At 38.1% G+C, this 22,886-nt stretch overlaps 1 protein-coding gene across 1 annotated transcript in view; it reads right to left on the reverse strand.

The window, feature by feature from the left end:
• USP54 (ubiquitin specific peptidase 54) overlaps nucleotides 1-17,001 on the reverse strand; it is a 91,840-nt gene extending 74,839 nt beyond the window's left edge. Inside the window, exon 1 of the mRNA XM_059477014.1 lies at nucleotides 16,957-17,001. The gene's annotated coding sequence lies outside the window, so the exon portion shown is untranslated. The remainder of the gene's footprint in view (nucleotides 1-16,956) is intronic.
• Nucleotides 17,002-22,886: the final 5,885 nt, after the last annotated feature.

The following is a 22,886-nucleotide window of genomic DNA, read 5'->3' on the forward strand; positions in this document are numbered from 1 at the left end:
GGGAAATAGTAGGCATTGAATGGAGCTTTAATAAGTTATTAGAGATAAGGAATACTGAAATGCTGGTATTTCCTTCACATTTACTTTAATAAGAAGCTCCATTAAAAACTGCTTGGAGCTGTGACAAATTCCATTCTCAGGCGCAAAATTCAGGTTTGGCTGGCTACACTGTACACAGGCTGTTGGCTTTGACTCACAAAACCTCTCTGAGCAAACAGAAACTAAAAATGCTAAGTAAGGTAATTTCCAACTGCGATGAGTAAAGACACATATTCCAGGGTAGAACAATGCAAATACAGACTCAAAGTATACTAACAACATATATTACACCCCCAGGTAACTGAAGCTGTATTCATTTCTTAGTGGAGAAATAGACAATGGAAACTGAGAAAGATTTTATAAACAAAACAATCACCAACAGTACACTCCTTGTTTTCATAGCCTAATAATACATCCAGTACCCACAGTGCTGGAGAAACAACTGAAGTCATTATGAAAATGAGAAAGAAATAAAAGTTAACTACTGACAGGCTTGTTAAGGGCCCTTGAAAAGGAAAAAAGAGCTGAAAATGTTGTGTGGTACAACTCTTACTTGCATAGTGAGATAGCAACAAAAAAACGATGAGGCTACTGAGTTAGAGGCTGTTAGAATTCAAAGGACTGGCAATATGGAGACTGATTGCATCACAATTTTGTCAAGTGGATACTGTCACAGGGTAAATTGTCTCCACGTACAAAGTGTTAATTTTTTACTCAGTAACATTCCAAAACGCTATATGTACTGCTCATCAATCTTAAAATAATAATGTTGTTCAAAAAAACAGCTAAATAAAATTCTTGAGGAGAAAGAACAGTCAGCTATCTCAGCAACCAGTCCTTTGTTCATGAGAGACCTAAGCTACAGTTTTTGTAACATTTTAAGATTGCTCATCTTTCTTTTTTTCTCATAGATGGGCTTTATACCAAACAACTTCCTACCTTCCTGAAATTGCCTACCACATACACACAAAATTATTCCTTCTAGTTCTCTTTTTGGCACTTGCACACTCACTCCTCTCCCCAGTTCCAATTACTTCAGTCTTTCCAATTAGGCCTCATTTTCTAGACCTCAAATTATTTGATTGCTCTTCTCCCAAACTCTGCTCAGGTGAACTCTATTTCCTTAGGGCATATGCCCTTGGGAGATGCAACACTTCAAGAGAGGACTTACCCATGGATTAAAAAAAAAAAAACAAAAAAAGATTGTTCTGTATCTTTTTATCCCTCCCAGTATAACATTTGACCTTTTACATCAGAAATTCTGGAGAATTATAATCTAACTACTTGTTCCCTACAGTCTAATTGTGTATTCATGATTTCTGTTAAGTGTAGAACTTCAATCTGTCACTATTTATCTCCTTAGATTTTTTTAAATTTCTCAAAATAATGTGGTGCTCAGAAAATTGTGTCGTATATTCCCTCCAAGTTCTAGGGGCATTTTCAGTGAATCAATTTTGTAAGCACATTCTCTATTCTATCATCAAGGTCATTAACAAGAAGATTGAAATGAAGCAGAATGAGTACAGACCCAACAGACCGTGGCAGATCCGCATTCAATAGAACCATTTCATTCTGACAGACGATCATTAGTAACCACCTACCAGGCACAGTCATCCACCAAGTCTTGCTCCTACTCTACAAGAGTTTCTTTCAGGTCACATTTCTTCCCTTGTTTGCAATATTATAGCAAGAAACACTGCCAGAGAACTCACTAACATGAAAAATACTAACAGTCACACTTTTCCTGTCAATTTGCTGGCCTTATTGTCATGTTACAGAAGAAACTGTAGGGACTGTTAAGACTGGCAGGACTATTTACTCTTCCTAAATTCATCATACTTGTGCCTCACGTTCCCGTTGTCTCCCTGAGGCTTATGCTTTCTGCAAGAATTTGTTCAAAATGTGGAAGACAGGATACAGGAAATTATAGACCTTTCCTCTCTTTACCCACTCTCTTTGAATTTTCAAGTGTAAAAGCATCTCAAAGGGCAGCCAGCTCTACTGAGATAGCTTCCATCATCTTTTTTTCCTTACCAGTCAAAGAACGCATGTCATCAGGATCCAACCTAATAAATAACCTACCCCAGTAGGTTTTGCATACTAAAAAGTATGTGTTTTATTTCCTCCTTGTGCTAACTGCTGCTCATTTATACTCCTCTTAAGAGTATTTTCATAGTTCTTACTTCTAGTCCATCTCACAAAACTGCGCTGCCTACGAGGAGCCACGGTTGTGTGGCTGCCGGGAGGGCACTGCGGTGAGCGCAGCTCGGAGGGCAGCGATGCTCCAGGGCTGCCCCAGGCCCTGCAGCCCCGGCAAGGTCAGGACAGGGCCCTGCAGAAGGAAGGGACACTTCCCACTGGGGTGGCCACCCCTAGGGCAATGCCAAAACAGCAGAGCCGCCCTGAGACAGGAACAGAACCAGAGCTCTGCAATCCACTTAGCAATCACACCAGCAAGGGAGAACAATTACCAGATCGTTTGCAGCATATTAGCGTCGTTTCTGTGTCCATTATGAAATCTGTCTCTACAGCCAGCCGGGCAGACGGAGCTGGCTTGGATGGGACACACACACAGTACTTTGTTCACAAAATTCATGCGTATACACTGAAAAAGGGATTGCAGATTAAAAAAAAACAAAACAGGATTAAGCCTGACACAAATGATCCTGCAGATACGATGGCTCTCACAGTGTTGATAGCACACAAACTCAACAACCCTTTTGTACATTCCAACATTGTTGTACTATTACTTTTAAAACGTTAGTAACTTGCTGTCCTTGCCCAAAATTAAACTGCATAATAATACCCTTATTATAGTACATGTATATGCGGCATGAACTATATTAATGTAAACATTTAATTACATTATTTTAACATAGTAACAAAGAACAGGAAGAAAGAAGTTTAAAATACATGAGTTAAAGATAACTAATTCCTATGTTTTCTTAAGCATATTGTAGGTTATTCACCATGCACCCAAATTGTTTATTTCCTTTTCATAAGAATTATACAATGGTTACATAAAACTGAAAAACTGCTCAATATCTTTCGTGTACAGTAAGCATACTCATAGCCTTCTGGCCCTTCCCTTCATTGAAGTTTAATCTTCCCAAAAATATCAGAGACTAAAAGTAAGATAGTGTAATACAATTGTAAAATAATAGAAATACTTAGGATGCAAAAGTACCTACAAAACTAATTAGTTCCCCTAAGATTATCCAAAATTAATCTGACAAAATGTATAATTTTATGGCAATACTTTATAAAACAGCAGAGCAAAATCTAACAAGTTTAACATTAGAAGAAAAATAATAAAAATACTATTTGTGTAGGTGAATGTAGCAAATGAATGCTTAGCTGTTGGGAAGTATCTGACTTTATTTCATTAAGAGTGCAAAAACAAATGTTTTTGAAGGGGAAAAAATACCCGACATGCCTGCTTTATCCCTGACAGAAGGAAAAGGCTAAAACACTGATTTATCATGACTTAACAAGATACTGACCACCAGCTGAACTGCATTAACCAACTAATGCATTTCTAGTCCAATTACCCTGAGAAGCAAAACAACTTAGTATAAACCACTAGTGAATTAACCATATATATTCTCAGTGAAAGCTCAGACAACATAACAAAAGAAAACTTACACTGAAACTGGTCAGTCACTATTTTACATCTTATCACATTTTTTCCTGATGAGATAAAGTAATTTACAAGGACAAATATTCAGATTTCAACTGGTGGGGTTTTGGAGTAGGATTTTGTTTGTTTGCTTATTTGCTTTTTTGCTATAGGCACACTAAAGGGTTAATGTTTGGAAGGTAGTAAAAATATTACAAATTATATTAATCTTGAACACTAATATTAATCACTAATCACAACTAAATCAACAATGAGATAACAATTTGAAGTGGGCTGGCATTCAGTATATTTTGGAACAGATATTATATATATAACTGTTTGATTTTTCTTTTACATGAAGTAGATTGATTACTAGTTCCCATAACAATTATTTCAACTCAGAGATCAAGAACTTAATGTCTTTAGGAAAATTTTCATAATAAGAGGCACATCTCCTTGCAGACTTATACTACTGCCTCATATATGTGACAGCTATTGACAGGAAAAAAAAAATCACATTGATGCAGCCTCCTAATATTACCTTTAAACTTGGAAAGAAGTAAGAACTCTCTCCCTATTTAGTTCACTGTCTGATACATGACAGTATGTGAATATAACACATCTGCTCTATTCACATTCACACTGGAATTCAATACAAACACATATTTAGTTTGAAAATTCATTTAACATAATTTGAACAGTTAGTACAGTCTGTATTTACAATGCTTGTTTATGGTTAGTTTTAGCTGCAAGCTCTGTTGCATCCTTTCTATATGGTCAGGACCCATAACAAGAAATAATTACTGCTGATTATTTACTGCTGATTACTGTCCAGAGAAAGCCTGTTCTGTGAAGGTGATCTCTGTAATGAAATCCAATTTTTGTCTCTTGTGTATAGATATGTACATGTACAAGTTACACTAGCAAAAACGTTTGCTAACTCAAAAGATTTTATTGTAATGTTTCATTATGCTACTTCACATATTCTCCAAGAATTTCCACCCCAGTAGAATGTAACAGATTTTAGAACTATTTCTGTAAGAAGACAGACAGTTCAAGATCTGGTTCCTCTTCTCACTGAACTGGGAATGTGACAGCACCGGAACAGCCAGAACACCCAAATTTTATTCTGAGTTCTACACTAACATCTTCTGACAAGCCAAGCCTCTGTGCCCATCAATTCTGGCTACTTCTGATACGATGCCAAAGTTAATTTTGTTGAAATATCTGCATTGAAAGACTCCAAACAGAATTCCAGTAAAAAAGAAAAGCTAAAAAACATGTCCAGAACTGAGTTTTTCAAATTAATTTGAATTTTCAAACAGTAAAAAGAATTCTGCCTGCTTATGTAGCAAAGACAAGAAATAAATCTTCAACCCCTTGCTTGTTTGTGGACATCCCTCACAAGCAGCAAAGGAGTGGTGCCATAAAAATCAGCTGATCCTGACTACAACACATGCATCACCATGCCTGGGTAACAGCTATGTACAATCTGACAGGGAAGGCTGGAATGGATGCTGATGCAATAAGCACTGAGTAGAAACTAATGCAGGCCTGGTTCTCGTTCCTCTGAAATGTTAACTGTCATCATCTTTTCCACAGTACCAGCCCACCAACAGTTACTATTTGAATGAATAAGCTAAACCTAAAGACAGCATTGAAGCAAAAGAAATTGTGCATACTCCTTTCCTAAGTATTTACCAGTCCACCAAGCTCCTCTCCTTTGTATATGCTTCCCCTATGATAGATGAACAGCTTTGCAACTTAAAAACTGGTTGCAAAACCTGCAATGAGCAAACTCGGTATTAAGGCTCACAAATGTCTGAAATCAAAACACCTGACTCAAGTTCTTCTGAATTTTCCTATTCTAATTCTCCTTATTGCAAAGGATACAGAAGAGCTGAGTAAGCAAGTGATGTCACTGCACTTTACAAAAGAGGTATAAATTGCATAAAGTGTAAAGATGCAATGCACATCAATTTATTTCCCGATTACTCACACAATAGATATTGTTGCTTTTTGTTATTATATCTTGCAAATTTACACCATTTTAAACAGGCATTCTAATACTTTGCCTAGCAGTTCTACTTGATTATCTACTAGGCAGAATTATATTTCTAATTAAAACATAACTAAACATGCAATGAAGTGACATATAAAATTTATGTCATTCATAACACAAAGCTTTTAGTGTTGGTATCCTGGCTGTATCCCGAAATCCAAAAGTACCAGTAAACATATCTTCCTGTTATACTGTTCAATAGGAATAAAAAGCTTACAAGGCTGAAATTAAAACAATCTAAGAAAGCAGGACTGATTCCAGTTGTAAATACATCTGTAATTCCAGTATGGGTTGCTGCCTAAGGCAGCAACAGCCACTGAAATCACAACAATTCCCTCCTGGTAGAAACTTCTGTCTGCAAGAAAGAGGCTGCTCTAGTTGTGGAAGCAGAATGGACATCATTAAAGAGGAGACAATCCTGCTATACATTATCTTAGTCTAAATTCCAAATAATTTTGGCAGCGCCAGCATGCATTTAAAAAATCTTAGTGCAAGAGAGGCAAAGTTTCTCTAACAACCCTTTTAAAGAATCTCCAAAACAATTCTGCCCTGAAAATACATGAAGTATGTCCTCCAGCACAGGTTTCTTTATAAAAATGTCAAATGGATTTTTGGCCGTGATAATTTTCCTACTTCAACTTTCAATTTTCAAAACCATTATTTCAAAGATCTCAATCTGCAAATGGAATATGTTATGACATTAAGTCCACGAAAGTTTAAAGGAAGGCACTGGATTTGGCTTTGCATTTCCCAAAGAACATGGAGATGATAGGCAAACACACACACACATGCTTCACCCTCTGTCCCCAAATTCAGAAACCAAGACATTTAAGTGAATGCCTTTGAGGCAAAGAACATTATTTTCTTGCTCTAAAGTCAGCTGGATAATTATACCCTGCAAGTAGTGCTAAACACTTGAAGGAACTACTAAGTAATTAGACTTTGCAGGTCTGCCATTTATTTTGTAAAGCCCAAACAGAAGAAAAAAGTTGACAAAAACACCTGTTTAACAATTAGCTTTTTTGGGAAGTTCTGACTAACGTGAAAAGTTACAAGTGTCCAACGTTACAAGTGTTTCAAAAGCCAGAATTCCAGTGATTGGCTTTGTCTAGACTTATCTATGTAGTGTTACATTAATATTATTATGTTTCTCTCAGATCAATAATTAAATCCTTTGTGAAAGCTGACTGGAAAACCACAAAAAAGACCTACATACCAGCTACTGTTGCAAACACACTTCTTGTTCAAGGAGTGATCATTGTGCTACCTTTTCTATTTCTTCTGAGGAGGTAAACTGCTTATGAGAGGAAGAGTTAAGGACAGCATTATCAAGGACAGCACTAGTAATTAAGAGTCTTCATGCTGTCCTGAGTTAGGGCACCCAGGGATAATAACACAAAAATGTTGGCCTTCATTAAAAGAGACTGAGGGTTTATTAAATTCAAGAATTTTTCCACAACCTCTTTAGAGCAGCCCAGAGTTGGCCTTCACTATTTCTTGATGGATTCAAAATCATGATCACTGCTTCTCATTTATGTGGAATATTATCAGTCGATGGAAAATTCCTTTGGTAAGCAGCCAAGGCAACTTCTCCCCACCCTGACAAAGAAAAAATAAACATATTTTAAAACCCACACAAACCAAACCGGTTGATATTAATAAAAAGGGGGAGAATTGAAGGTCCTTTGTTTCATTTGACACCATTTTCTTCTATATTCAGTAGCTGTTTGGATTTTTATTTTTTAAGAAAAAAGAATGTTGCAGGAATTAAAACTGCATGACTACAAACCTAAATAATGGGAGTGGGCAGAGGAAGAAAAATTCAAACACTAATTTATGTGCTAAAATTCTATTTATTGCCTATAGTCATCATGTGGGAGGACAGATATCGGATCATTATTGGGGAAAGTAAGGGGAAAGATGTTTTTTAACTGTTTTTCAGTTTGTACCACCTGTGTACAGTCCAAAACAAGCAGCTAGATCTCCCTTTGGCATTCACACCAGAAAGCATTGCCATCACCTCTTTCTGTGGAAGTGATCTGGCAAAGCAGACCGGCAATGCAGAACAGCCCATGCAGTGCCAGCAGCTCTGCTGGGGCAGGCAGGCCCTCAACCTGGAGATCTCCTTAAAAACATGCACATGAAAATCAACTATTTGATCCTCATCCCACACCAAAAGATAACACTAGAATCAAAAGTGGGCATTTAAAACAAAAGTGACCTGATCAAAGTCTAGGACCAGTTTTATAAAAATAATATTACTATTAGATAGAGAAATAAGACTTCTTCCTCCCTGTTGTAACTTAAATCAGGTATTAACCTCTTCATAAAATACTATTAGTTATACTCATATGCACAAATTATCAATGTGTCTATATTTTTTCCTATCTTATGACAACTCTGACTCTGAAGACAAAAGGATTTTTCATAGTCTCAAAAAAAATCTCCCAAAGAGATTAGTTTTTAAACCTAAATACATCTTTCCTGTCTTATCAAAGAATCAAAAGTAACTGACAATGTTATTCTTGAAAAACATTTATGCAGTTCAGTCTGCTCAACAGCTGACAGCAATTTAACAAAATTTCTTTTTGGCCTTCTTCTTTGTTTACATCAGTAACAAAAGAAAAAAAAAAAAGGAAACCAAACACATTTAGTCATTTAGTTGCAGCAACTATCTCAGCAACAGGCACATTATACAATGCCTCAGTGACTTCCTCCTTAGGAACCCTACTAAACTCTTCTGAAATTCTGTCTGTTTTATTAGAAGAAAAAATGTGCTGGCTCTCTTGCTCTAATTCTTCTTGCCTGCATAACATCCAAGTTAAACTATGTCCTACTCACAATTCGAACTTGTTCTGAATATTATATAATGTCTGAGAACCATCTATTTCTTGTACAAAAATTAATGTTTGTTTAGTCAAGGTCCTGCATAATTTATTAAAATTTAGAACAAAGAATTCCATCATTTGTTTAAGTCCTCTTAGGAAAATGGCTTAATCTAGACTACATCTTCACAGAAATATTCTTTAAGGCAGGAGTTAATCTGACCGCAGCCACAGCTGCTTATCAAGACAGTTGGACAGCAATTTGCTGCACTCCCTTTCCCCCTGAGCTGGTGCCTCAAATTCTCCAGTCTCATGTGATGCCATTCTTACCAAAGGAATTTATTGAACACTCCAAATGAACAGCTCACACAATTAGGAAGAAAGAATGCTGAAAATGAGTGTGATCAACAAGTACATCAGAGCCACAGAATAACTGAGGCTAGAAAGGATGCCAGAGGAGGTTTATCACCTAACCTCACACCAAAAGCATGACTAAGAGGTCAGATCAGGTGGCTCTGGGCTTTATCCAGTTGGGACTTAAAATCCTCTAGGGATGTAGACTGGATTGCCTCTCATTCAAATGCACAGCTGTCAATGGAATGGGGAAAAATATCTTCCTTACCACCAGTCAGAACCTTTCCTATTTTATGTCCATAAATTGATAATGGACGTCACATGCTTCCCAAGGAAAGTTCCTATGTCATATTTATGAGTGATTTTCACAAACCAAATGAGAACATTAGTTTGACTGGACAAGTAAATACATTTTTATGTCCTATTTAAAGTAGAGACATATTGGCAATCGCATATCAGCTCAATAGGCTGGCATTACACAGAAAGAGTGAAAATTTAGTATGCAGAAAACAAGAAAATGCCACTGAGAATTCTCAGAATTCACCTCAAGAACAGTATTTCAATTGTTTTATTGAAGTAATAATCTCAAGTGTTCCTTTGCAGAATAATCCTGAAAAATAAGATTTTCCAAGTACTGTCGCTTTTGTCTAGAAATGTTTATGCAGCTATGCCATCAGAAAAAGCAACTTCAATTTGAAAACATCCCTCTCTATCCCTGAGCCTGAAAAATGCTCTGTTCTAGTGGAGACAACATGACTCTACCATCTTCTGCCCGTGGTTGCTGCTACCTTTCCAGCTGGGCAATTCCAGCAATACCTTCCAGCTATTGCAGCTGCAATATCAGACAAACATGCAGAGGAGAATCCATCACATGCAGACAGGGAACAGAGGAAAACATAATGGGAAAGTGGTAAGTATCTTCATTTATGTGGTAATTATACAGCTGACTATCACTGCTACAATTATTAACAACAGTATGTGGACTGATTGAAGAGATACATTACTAAATTATTAAACTCCTTTCTATCTCTCCCAAAAATGAAGAGCCCTTAAAGAAAACACATTTGCACAACAGAAGATATTTCTTAAAAGATTACTATTTCCATAATAAAACTACAGTCCTAAACCCAGCTAGTTTTTGCTAACAGGAAAGAGATTCTCTCTTTCTCCATGCTCTCCTGAAGCAATGCATTTTAAGAGAAGTACCTAAAGTGAAGCTTTGAAAAGCTTCCCTGAAAAATCTGTGGAAGTTGTCTGTCTTCAAGAATTTAAACAAATTAGGAATATCATAAAAACACCACTTAAATGAAAACTGCAACATTGCCAAACTCACACCACAGCATTTTTTCCTGATTTGCTTTGAGAAAAATAAAAAAAATCTCTATTTAAAATCTATCAAGCATCCATAATCAAAGAACCCTAAAGTTTTTGCTGGCAATGCCTTTTTGTAACATCCTTCAAAAGTACTTACATAAACTCCCCAGATATCATCTGTTACAAGTACTGCATGGATTGTTGTGGTAACTGTCCAAAACAGACATCACAGAGAGTGCTACAGTTTACTATCCCAATGTTTATGAAGTTTTGCTGTCTATTCATTAGCACACTTCAGATGCAGCATAATGAAAAAGTTTTAATGAACAGGAAGAGTAAAAAAGAAAAATCAACCTTTTTTTTTTCTCTTTTATTTTCCCTCCCCTTCCCCTACACCATGACCTATTTTCTTGAATAACATGCAGATCTACTGAGGACATTAACCTGTTTCCATGTCACAGTAACAGCCCATGTATCAACATGCTGAGATGCATTAGCTGTTGTTTATTGATCCATTTATAAATTCACTGTAATGGGAATACAAACTGGAGGATTATAAAGTCTTTTGCTGTCCTCTGCTTTGTGACACACTTTACTGATTAACTACTTCCCAGAACACATTCATTTCCATGTTTTGTGGAAATACTTACAGAAGATTCCTCCTCTTCAAACAGTCTCCCACATCTGAATCACTCTTATACATTTTTAGTCCATTCATTATTTTCAAAACTCAAAATGTAATAAACCACATATCATTTTTTTAAAACTAAATCATATTAATTACATCCACCAAACAATATCTACTACAAATACTGATTTACATTTACCAAGTATGAGAAATAAACAAGCAGGTAGGATAAAAAAAATAAAGAAAGCTAATTTCCCCTTGATTCCCTGCAGGCTCCTTATATACAAACTGTTCCCACCACACACAGGACATGCAGCACGTATCTCTGCATAAATTTTGGTGAGCCACACTGCTCCATAAGAAAAGCATTCTAGTCAAGACACTAACATGTGACCATTGGTTATGACAGTTCATCCCACCTGCTTCTACCTTTGCACCAGTAGTTACTGCTTATTTGTAAAGTACACATTCAAACCTGCTCTTTTGTGCCAGTTTATGGCACTAAATTGTTTATACCATTTAGCAAGCTTGACTGCATTCTAAAAACAGGTATCCACAATAAACCCACACTCACTGCTTCAATTTAAATAGGATGAGAGAGCAGCTGAAGTTTAATTGCCTGAATTTTCAGAGCTGTAAAAGACAAAAGGGAAAAGCAATTCCAAAAGCCAGACTTCTACCCTTCAAATTCAAGGACTGCATGCTTGATCAAATGCACACATCAAGTCAATTATGGCAGAATGTAAAAAGCCAGATTTTATCGCAAAATAATTAAAAGATCACCAGGGTTCATATTCTGTCACACTTTTACAGACAACCACAATTCAATGAAGTCTGATCTGCATTAAAAAAACCCCAAAACCATAAAACAAAAACAAAACAACAACACCCAAAGGGAAAAAAAAAAAAAAAAAACAAAAAAAACCAACCAAACAAAAAACCTTGTTTCAGGTTTGGAGAGATATTTGAAAGAGGGAAATAAATTCTATCTACGAGTTTTGAAACACTAATTTCTACAATTCTCAAAAGCCTCCAAGGATTGAGATATTTTGCTTTCAACAATAGAAACCTTGAAGATGAGTTCAGTGCTATCAATGGAGTGGGGGGAAAATTACAAAAGAGATACAGCTCATGTCCTCTCTACTAGAAATTGCTATGCAAAAAGGAAAATACTGCCCCAAGAGGGATGCTCTAGCTGATACTCTCTAGAGGGAGAAAACAAATTGCACCAAGGATACATCACACAGCATAATCATATATCTTGTTTCACTAGTAACTTGGCAGTAATTTTTTTTTGTTGCCCACAGAAGCATATGACCAAAACAGGTTTTCTACCAATACCTTTTGAATCAGTTGGCCAATTTTCAACATTTTCAAATAAAACCCCCAGAGATCTCAAAAATAACTTATGTTCCTCTAAACCACATAAAAATTAATGGTCGGGGAGTGGAAAAAGACCTAATTTGCTCTCATAGTGAGGGGGCAGTAGAAAATTCACCTCTTTATATTTGATTTGGCAGCAGATCAATCCATACAGAGACAGCAGTGTCTGTTGATATGAAGTTGAATGAGATTAAGGATTGGAGGAGAAGGAATAAGGACATAAAAAAACAATCCAAACATATACAAATGTTAATTTTATTATTTCTGTAGCTCACAGAAACTGTGACTTGTAGACAGTAACTTAATAGCTTTAGAAACTAACAATCACTTGCCCAAGTATTTACATTTGTTGACCTCCTCCTGCTCACTAGGTTGCCTAGGAACATCTTACCTCAGAGTGAATGGGAAAATAGTTTATGAGCCTTCTGGACATTCCAAATACTTTTTAAATCTATTTTATGAAATCCATGCAAATGGTTTTCCATTGTGCTTTTTTACAGCATTAAAGATACTCAGTGAAGAAAAAAGTAGAGGAGTAATAAAGATAATATACTCTGAAAAGGCTTTCATAGATAAATACCAATTTGGATACAACATGCAGAAGAAGTGTTGGTGGGATGACTCAGATCCTAATGATATTTTATTTAAGTTCATTTTCTTAGCAGTATCCTGACGTTGTTAATAACTCCCAGTAGGCTACTTAGAGCGGTAGATTCATTTTCCCATTAATGGCAGCAAAAGGTTCTTTGTTAATGGTTTTAGGATAATGCTGGGTTTTGCCATATGGTTGGATTTGTATGAGGGTTTCTCATGAAAAGCCAGAGAGTGTAAGAAATTGTTACTATATTTAACTGCAGTGTCCTCACACGCACAGCCGACAACTGGAATGGACACTGCTCTAATATTTACAAGTGCAAACCATGCTCAATATTTACTGCATGTTCTGCTTAAGAGGACTACAGGGACCTCAAACAAGAGAACATAGGGATAGATCAGAGGATTCGTAATACAATACTGAGCTTTTCACCTCTAGGTCATTGGTTCAAATCCAAACTGGTCGGTAATGAAGGCAAGCTATTACCATCTGACAGCCCTGGCCTTTGCCAATTGATTTGTCAGGCTCAGTCCTGCTCCCATCAAACTCAAAATTCAAAACGTCAATTTGCATTTCTGAAAACAACACCAGCAACATAAGAGAAAAATGAACAAACAGAAGTAATCTCTTCCTCGTCAGATACCATCTCCAGAACAGAGCCTCTGGAGAGTGCCAGAGGAACAGTGCAAATTACAGCACTACTATAGCACCAGCACAATGCATCATTCTGTGGATAAAGGTTATTTCTGACTCTCAGATACCCAATTATAATTTCCTCTGTACAAGTATAAAGCTTTCAGAGGTTTCATTAATAAAGAAAAGACAAGAAAGAAGAGACCAATATGCAGGTCTTAAAGCTGAAACTTCATAGTCTTGCTTAAAGATCTCTTCAGATACCTTGTTCAAAGGTGTGTTTCTTAAGGTTGAAGGTTTTGAGGAAAATGGTCACAGTACTCTATAAAAAGAATATCAAATTTACTTTCCATGTTGTTATGATGTCTTTGTAGTCAAAATATTTAAACACCACTTGCAGCAGCAACAATGTATTCTATTACTTGAAGTTTTAATTCAGAAATGGATTTATTTACAAGTTATCATGAGTAATACTAGAGAAGCCGTATTTTTACAGTATTTCTTCAAAATCATGTTAGACAGAAAAAGTACATAACAGTACATAATTTTCCACATGCTTTCCTAATTTGAACAGAAATGGTGTTAAGCCTCAAATCCACATCCAGCCCTTTCCTTTGCCTTTTACTAGCTTGGGAGCAATCACAAGAAACACTCAGCAGGTACCACAGTCCTCCATTTTACTAAGCAATCACTGCTACAGGACTGAATAGACACACCAACTTTTAATGCAGTGCCTTTAAGATCACCTTTACATCACAAACTTAGGGCACTATGCAACAAAATCTACTGAAAATTTTACACTCTGTGAACATGAAATGTTACTCCTAATATTTGAGACTACAACAGAACACCTACAACTCACAAATCTTGGGAACTATCAAAAAAGACCCTCCTGCAGGTTCCTTGGTTTTTGCTAAGGTGCTGATAAACTGAAGTTTTCCCTTCCTTCTCCAATAACTCCAGCTATAAAGCACTTACTGTAACTGTAGGAAAGGCCCAACAGGTTAACTTGCCAGCTGAATGACTGTACCTAGGTTCTGCAAGCTGAGTAACTGAGCTATATATGAGCTATATATATATATAATAGGCTGTATATTGCTATATTTTATAGCAATATACAGCCTATTGCTATAAAACCAGAATAGCACAGCCCAGCCATATCCTAGTCTGGCCAAACATCAGACCCACAGTGTCCCATAGACAGTGGCTGGTGACATGTGCCCAAACCCACCTTCCCCTGTCCTAGAACAAGAAACCCCATTGACATAACAGAAAAAGAGAAGAAATGAACTGCACACTAAATTTGTATGTCAAGAGACACAACAAGACTGACTACACTGTGTCATTTGTCTCAGAAAGTGTCCAGGCTACACCAGGAGATGGCTCCTCCCAGCAGCCTCACACACAGAGCATAAGCCTAGGCAATGGGGCTGCCTACAGATGAAGGGAAGAAGGCAAAATCCTAAAGACTGGGGATTGCCTCTTACTTGACCTGCAATTAACAGGACCAATAGAGGGATCCAAGCAAGCCAATCCAAATTCTTTGACAGTCAGTAATAAAATTTCATGCTGTTCCTCTCTGCAATCAAGCACTGCATATCTTTTCTAGGGAATGACCGTCAGTGACAGAATATAAAAAGGCTTTGGAATTGTGCCTGTAGCCACTATTGACAGAAAATAAAGAAATTTAAAAGCAAACAAGCAGTATTTCAGAGAACAAATTAAAACAAACTGTTTGAATAAATGTCTGTGGAACATATGTCAGGAAACTGAAGGATGTGTAAGGTATTCAGAAGGCTGCATAAGAAAAAATGAGAATACTTATAAGCTCTACAAGTATCAACAGGTATGTTAATTATAAGACAGTTTTGTTGCTTCTGAAGCTAGGTAAGCAGATTAAAAAAAAAAAAACAAACAACAGTTGTGACTTTTTATTATTCTTTCACCCTCTTATCTCTTTTTTTTTTTCAATATCATCTGTTGCAATTTGCACAGTTGGACCAAAAGGGATTCTGGACAGGCACAACTGCTTTTTACAGAGATATGTTCATAGAGTCCTCAAAGTCAATGAGCCTCTCAAGGTAACAAACTTTTTGAAGCTCCACAAACTGGGAAATAAACACACTTTCTCTTCTATGTACTGTCCATGAAAACTCGCCTAAGAAGGCTTAATCCCTAATAACATCTCCAAGACTAGACAGAGAAGGATTTAAATTCCCATTATCCTTTTTAACGAACTTGTGACTACAGTCTCAAAAGAGACACTTAACCCAGAACTGAGAGAAGAACTGGCATATTTCTTACCTGCAATGCCTGAAAGAAATGAACTGAAATGTTTTAGAGCTGCTTCCAAAACATCTAAATTCTCTGGGATAACTGTAAATTTATAAATGCAAATTTGTAAATGCACCGGACAAATCTGGCACACCCTTACTCCTCACTGCACCCCAAGAACATAAAGACTTCATAGGTGACATTACCAAGTGAGAAGGAAACAAACAAGCAAAAAATAAAGCTTCTATTTAATCCAGTGTGAATGATATGCAGCATGCTTGATTAGATATAGTTTTGATTAGGTGATGGAATAGAACTTACAGACTATCCTATCTAATTTAACTGTTGCTATTCCCATCACTTCCTAAATGAGAACAGATTTCAACAGGCTGACAAATATTTTTCAGCCCATAATACATTGTTCTAATTATTTTAAAAAGCTGTCATATTCAAGTCATGTGTTACCTCACCAGCTGAGTTCTCAGCACAGCAGTATTTTGCCTCACTCTTGAAGCAAACACAAGACTATCTGTGCTGCTGCTGTTTTCCAAATCTGCTACTCAGTGTCAAGTATATTGCAGCACAAAATCTTTCTGTTGGAGATTTTTTTTCAAGTCTGAAAAGTAGCACAAGCTCAGATAATTTTTTTTTTCAGTACACACGTTTCTTTCAAGCTGCATGAGAAATACACCACTATTTTCCCTCCCTTTTCATATGCATCATTTTCCATGATTAAAACCTTCAGAATTTGTTTTGAAATCTGAAAAGCTTTTTGAATTTTTTTAACACACGATCAGCCATTACAATACCCACAAGAAGTTCACGTAGCTGAAAGACCAGAAAGCCATTGTGCCTGCAACTTTCTGAAAGCAGAGGGTGTATATTGTTATGGTTTCTGTTTATGGCTGTAATCCTCATGAATGTCCACTTATAATCTTTCTACTCAAAGAAAGATTTTAAGAGAAATCAGACTCTGGCAAAGCAAAGGGCTTCTGCTTTCTTTTAAAAGAGGGGGGGAAAGCACATGGTTTTAACTACCTCAGACCAACACAGTCAATTAAATACTGAGGAGGTTCTGCTAACCAACAACAGCTCCCACGCAAGTTTAACTTTTGACGGCAGCGATCACGCCTGGGTTATTAACCAGGATAATACAACATCCCATATTATTTCAAAGACCCCCGCTAACAAAATACCTTTTTAGCCTATAGCATTCTCTTTTTCGCGTACCTGCTACTCCTGCTCTCTTCTGCGGGCGTGCAGGGCAGAGGGGCCTTTCACGGCCAGCCCCGCCGGGGCAGAGGGGCCGGGACTGGGGCCGGGCCGAGTCCCGCACGGACCCCGCTGCGGCCCGGCCGAGGCGGGCGGGGGCGGCGCCACAGCGCAGGGCGGGGGTCGCCACCGGCGAGGCTCCGGGCGCACGGTGGAGCAGCCAGTGAACAGCTGGGTCTGGCCGCGGCTCCTCCTGAGGGGACGGGACGGGACGAGACGGGACGGGAGGAGAGGAGAGGAATCCCCCGCACTCCGAGAGCGGCTTCAGTCCCCACCTGTCCCCGCGCGCGGGACCCGCCGGGCGCGCTCATCCCCCGCTGCCATAGCTACCGGCAGCCGCGCCGCCCGCGTCTCGCGAGAGCCGCCATCTTCCCGCGAGAGCCGCGGGCTGCGCCGGCGGCGGGCGCCTCCTGTGGCGAGAGCGCTGAGGGAGCGCGGGGCGGGGCGGCGGCGCTGCTGCTGCTGCAGGGGCGCGGCTCTGCCGGCCGGGAAACACCTCGGGGTTGCCCACAGCTGCAAAACCTGGGCAGTGCTCGCTGCCGTGAAACGGCTTTAGGAAACAGACAGTTCGTGTCCAATAAAAGTTTGCTTGTAGTTCATGTGAGCTGAATTGGCTGACAGGCTAGAGGCGAGACGTGGGGTGTTCAACACCGTGCATACTTCAGGTGTGAATTAGACCATCTCACGATGAGGGAAAATTGATTAAGGTATTTTAGAAATTTGTAGTGTGATTTCCTGAATACTAGGCAATATGTAAAATTATTATAAGTCTCGTATTCCCTGAACTGTCAACTGTACATTGCAATCTCTGATTTTTCTGTCACCGGTGCAGACTGATGGTAATATTAACTCTGGTGTAATAGTACTCTTGGTGACACCCAAGAAACACTTTTCAAGCCCACTGAAAGAAATAGGTGTTTCCCTATGAATTCAGGACCATGTATGTAGAGAGAATCTGAGGATAACTGCAGCGACCACCATTTCCATGACCAGTTGGTACCTCAGTGCCACATGGATAAACAACAATAGTAATTACTCAGACAGAAACATGAAGACATGAGGGTTAATACATTTTCTTTTCTGCTCTTTTATTTCCAGTGTTCCCAGCATCTGAGAGATAGAACTTTTGTGACAATTCTTAGAGAAGTGCCACCATCTCTGTAAGTGTCCGGGAAGTTCTATTTAATTGCTGAGCCCATTTTTACATAAGAGAAGTGAGTTGATGCATAGTGTTCTGTATCTAAAAGATGTATGCCAGAATTTCCAGCTTCTGATAATTCAGGTATCCTGGTAGTGGTGTTCCAGATGCACAGAGTGTGCCTGGGGGTCTGGAACTGTTGTTTGTTCTGCCTACAGCAAACAAAGCACAGAGTCTGTGAATATGTGTCTGCAATAGTGTTCATGCTGCTGTTAATATGGCATTTCTAACACCACTAAGAATAAGTTTGTGCGTTTGGGAGAATATTTGTTTACTTGTGTGTTCCCATCCCATTTCAGTCTTTTGCTTTGGGAATCTAACCAACCATAGTGGAAAAAAGAGCAGATGAGGAAGGCCTCAAGCCTCTCTTAGGGACCAAAGATAATTAAGAGGAACAGTTAGAGGGAGAGTAGATATAATGAAGCCCTGAATATGTGCTAGCTTCAGGCCCATGAAAGTATGGCTGGTTTTGTAATAGAATATGGAACTAATTGCATGCCTGAGCCAGCACTGTGGGGTTTGACTGAAGCACTCCTCAATGTAATTGAATTTGTGTAGCATCTGTGAGCAGGGGGTCCTGTGCCACAGGGCCCATGGCGTGTCCTTAGGCAGGCCAGCAGAAAGTTGCTCGTTTGTTTGTCCCTCCTTCCAGGGACCACTTCATTTTCCCTGCAGTGAATGACATAGGACGGGATTGTTGCTCCAAGCAGGAACTTCTCCCAGTAAGAACACAAAGTCCACAGAGTCCTTGTTTACCCTTTTGTGCAGAGGGATGTTTTGGAGCAGGAGTGCAGCATTGCTTAGTGGCCAGCTTTTTCACTGCTCTGTGTGTCCTCCTTGTATGCTTTTCTTCTCCCTAGCTGCAAATGCAGGAACCTGGAGTAAAACGATGTCTGAGCCTGGGAAGAGTTGAGACCTTTGTCAGCATTCTGTAGTACAATTACACTGTCTCTGTCTGAATTTCTAGAAAATATTTGTTCCCAGTAAGCCCTGTTACAAGAACCAAGAAGAAAAACTATTTTGATTTGGCACCTGAAGAACTTATAACCATAAATTAATCTCATCTTGTGCATTTATTTGTTCACTGGATTTTTGAAAGGCAAATGTTTGTTTTCATTCTGGCTTGAGCTATGCCTAACTTCTTCTGCTCCAATTTTTTTAAAGGGTAGTCTGCAAATTTATTTGTGTCAGTTCTCTCTGACAGTATTTCAGATGATGTTTTGTTTAAATGAAAAACAAACTTTTAGAATTAAAACTCTTTGTACAAAACATTTTGTGTTTCTTTTATTGTTCATCAAAAGATCAAAATAAACATACAAAAAAGAACCCTGCAGGTTTTCTTAAAATAGTTGGACAATATGCATTAAAAGTTTTGATGTAAATAATGTTTCTAAAAAGTATAATTGAAAATCAAAGTAATAGTTTATATTTGAGAATTTGTTTATTAAACTGACTGAAGTTTAGGTTGCATTTTAAAAGCACTGCTTCAGGGTTGTTTATGTAGTTCTCTTCCCTTTACTGCATGTCTTAATTAACACAAAATATATCTGAGCAAGTACTTGTACTCCTTAAAGCTTCATGTAGGTTGTACTGCAAGCAGAAGATGATCGTCAGAGACAACACCTACTGTGTGCTAAATACTTAGAGAGCAAGAACATAAAGGCACTGCTAATTAGTTACATTAGCTGAAGGGACTTTTACTAGTAGATATATGATTATAATTATTTTAATTAAGAATGTTTCAAATTCCACATACTCTCAATTCACAAAACTTTTGGAGTTCCACCAAATCTGTGTAATCTTGCTTCTGTGTCTGCCTGCAAGTTCTTGGTTATCTGTGGCCCTGGTCAGGCACATCTGCAAGACAGAACAGGCAACTTGTCTAAATTAGTTTATAACCTGCAATTTGGCCATAGATGAGATTGCGTATAAATGTCTCAATGTGCTCTGAGCCAGCAGGATGGCTTGAAAACTTGTGATACTGGATCAAGAGAGACTCTTACGTGTGCAGCAGTGGCCCCTGTAAATTCCCAGAGCGGTGTTAGCAGCATTGCTGTGCCAGGGGGCAGTCCCTTGCAAGCAGTCCCTTGCAAGGAGGCTGCTACAGATCACATCTGTAGCAGCCTTCTGTGGAAGAGAACATGTACTTGCACACAAGCTAGTTAGGGGGAAAAGAACCTCAGTGCAGTGAATGTTCAAGCCTTCTACCACAAAACTGTACTTCCCATGGAGGGAAGTGCTCTGCTGCATAACAGAAATACCATAGGCTCTCTGGTGCCTGCCATGTTGTAGTAAGAAAAATGAATACATTTTATATATTCACTGTGTGATTAAAAAAAAAAGTCAAAAAGGCAAAGCACATATTCTTTTAACAGCCTGAAACTCTCCCAGATTTTATTTCAGAGAGAGTAAGTCTGATGCCAAAGCCATCTTTTCTAAGTGATCTGTCAATGATCTGTCAAACTGTTCCCTTTGATTAGGGAATACATTGCAATCAAATGGAAACTTTTCTGCACAACACAGAGAATCATGCTAACTGTGCTACTGCCTGTCAAATATTTATGCAATCAGCTATAACTTCAGGCAAAGTTTTGAAACATCTGAGACCATATTTCTGGATAATGTGATTGAGATTTTTTAAATGCTTTTTTAAAATGTGGCCACTATTTTTTAATGCATTTTTAGCATAGCTTGGATTCTTTATCATAGAATTTGTCTTCATGAGAGAAACATTTCAAAACTTGGAAATTGTAAAATAATATTATTAGAAATGACAGTGTAAATAGCTAAAAATATGAGAGCATTTTGTTTTGAATGAAAGATCTGAATGTCACAAAATTCTATGCAATCCATTTTTCAAGGGTGAGCCCCTCCCTATTAAATGCATTTTCAACTGTTGTTCCATGGAATATAAGCTTAATATCCAGTACATCCTATATAAGGGAACTGTAGCCTTTTCAAGATGAACTCAATAATTTGGTCTTTTTTATCTCTAACTATGATGATGCTGCTTAAAAGCAGTTGACTGACTTTTTGTTTTGTAGCTTCTATGTGGGAGAAAATCCACTGTAATTAAATCTAATAAAATCCTCTAATTCCAAATATAAACAATTCTCTGACATAGACAATTCCACTGAGTCTACATCAGAGCCCAAGGAAAACAAAGAACAGGAGCTGTTTCTTGCTTCCTTTTAAATATTTGATCGTTATGGACAAACTTCTGCCCTGATTAACAGTAGCTGAAAGCCTTACTCAAAGGAATTATTTTTGAGACAGAATCTGAATTACTGGTTTTCCTCTCACTTGTAATGTTACTTAGCATGATGACTAAACTAGCATGTAATTTAGGCTGTGTAAACAACAAGACAATAGTTGTCTGAATTGTTCTACAACATGTAGTGTTGTATTTCTCATTTTGTACTAGAAACAAAAGCACATAAATCCTGCTTGACAGGGTTTGAGATTGCAAGTGCACTGCAAAAGAAGAGCTATGTGCCTTATTAAGCAAATGTACCAAAACTGAGGAAACAGCTTACAAGTATGAATCATAGGAATATTATTAATACTTTTCAGTGATGCAATACTAATTCTAAGGACATTTCAATGTCTGTCTCCATTTAGGGTTTGTGTTAATGGGGTGTGTTGACAAAACCTCTTGTCCAACAGTATACTGTGAACCAGACACAGCTTTGGGTACATGCCCAGCCCTTTAGGTACCTGCAGGATCATGCTGCTTTCCTCGTACCTGGGAGCTTTCAGACTACACCACCAGAGAGCACTGTGCTATTTCTGCATGTCTTCCTTACCTGTCTCTGTGTGTTTAAGGACCTGTTTTATTCAGTCTTTTTTCCTGTGATACAGTAGAACTCAAGTGGTTGTTGTGATTTTACTGAAATTCCCAAACATTTTGCTGTTGTTGTCCTGTGTGCACCCTGTGTGCAGCCCTTCCTTGACCTGACTAACCTCATCTGGGACCTTCACCCCACTTATGGCCCAGAAATCTCTTTTAAGCTCAGAGCCACTCCTGGGGTCCTTTGTGTGAGTGATGTTGTTCAGGTGCTGGCCTGCACTCTGAGTCCTGGGTGGACCTGAGACCCGTGCTGTGATTGTCTGGGGCAGCCCCTTCTCAGAGCAGCCAGTCTTCTCTGCACCTTCACATTCCTGAACTGGCCCATGACCTGGAATACCTGCTGCTGAAAATAGATTGTGACATATGGCTACCAAACTATCTTGTTTCTGCTATTCCTGAGGTATTTACACGAAAGCATAATGTATTCCACTTAAAAAAAAAAAAACAACAACAACAACAACAAAAAAAGCCCCACGTAATTCTAAATTGCAGTAGGATAAAATCTGTGTAAGAAAAGGGGAGGCAATATTTTGCTTAATGTCACATTTTTTCCTCTGAAATTTCCTCTGACTATCTGAATTTCTAACTTTGTCATTGCGGACTGGATTCTTGTATTAAAGTACTTTTGAACTGAAAAAGAAATCCATCCTCCTTAATTACAATGCAATTGAAAAGCTAGATTGATTTGAAATATTGGAAAACAGCAACCTTATCTCCAAACAGAGCTCAAACAGAGCTTTTTCATTTTTGTTGAAATGTTCTCCAGACCAAAGTAGCACCTTTATATTTTTAAGTTTAGTCACAGAACTGAGTTATGGATAGCTCTTAATAATATAATAG

The sequence above is a fragment of the Ammospiza nelsoni genome, chromosome 8 (assembly GCF_027579445.1).
Source record: "Ammospiza nelsoni isolate bAmmNel1 chromosome 8, bAmmNel1.pri, whole genome shotgun sequence".
Lineage (NCBI taxonomy): Eukaryota > Metazoa > Chordata > Aves > Passeriformes > Passerellidae > Ammospiza > Ammospiza nelsoni.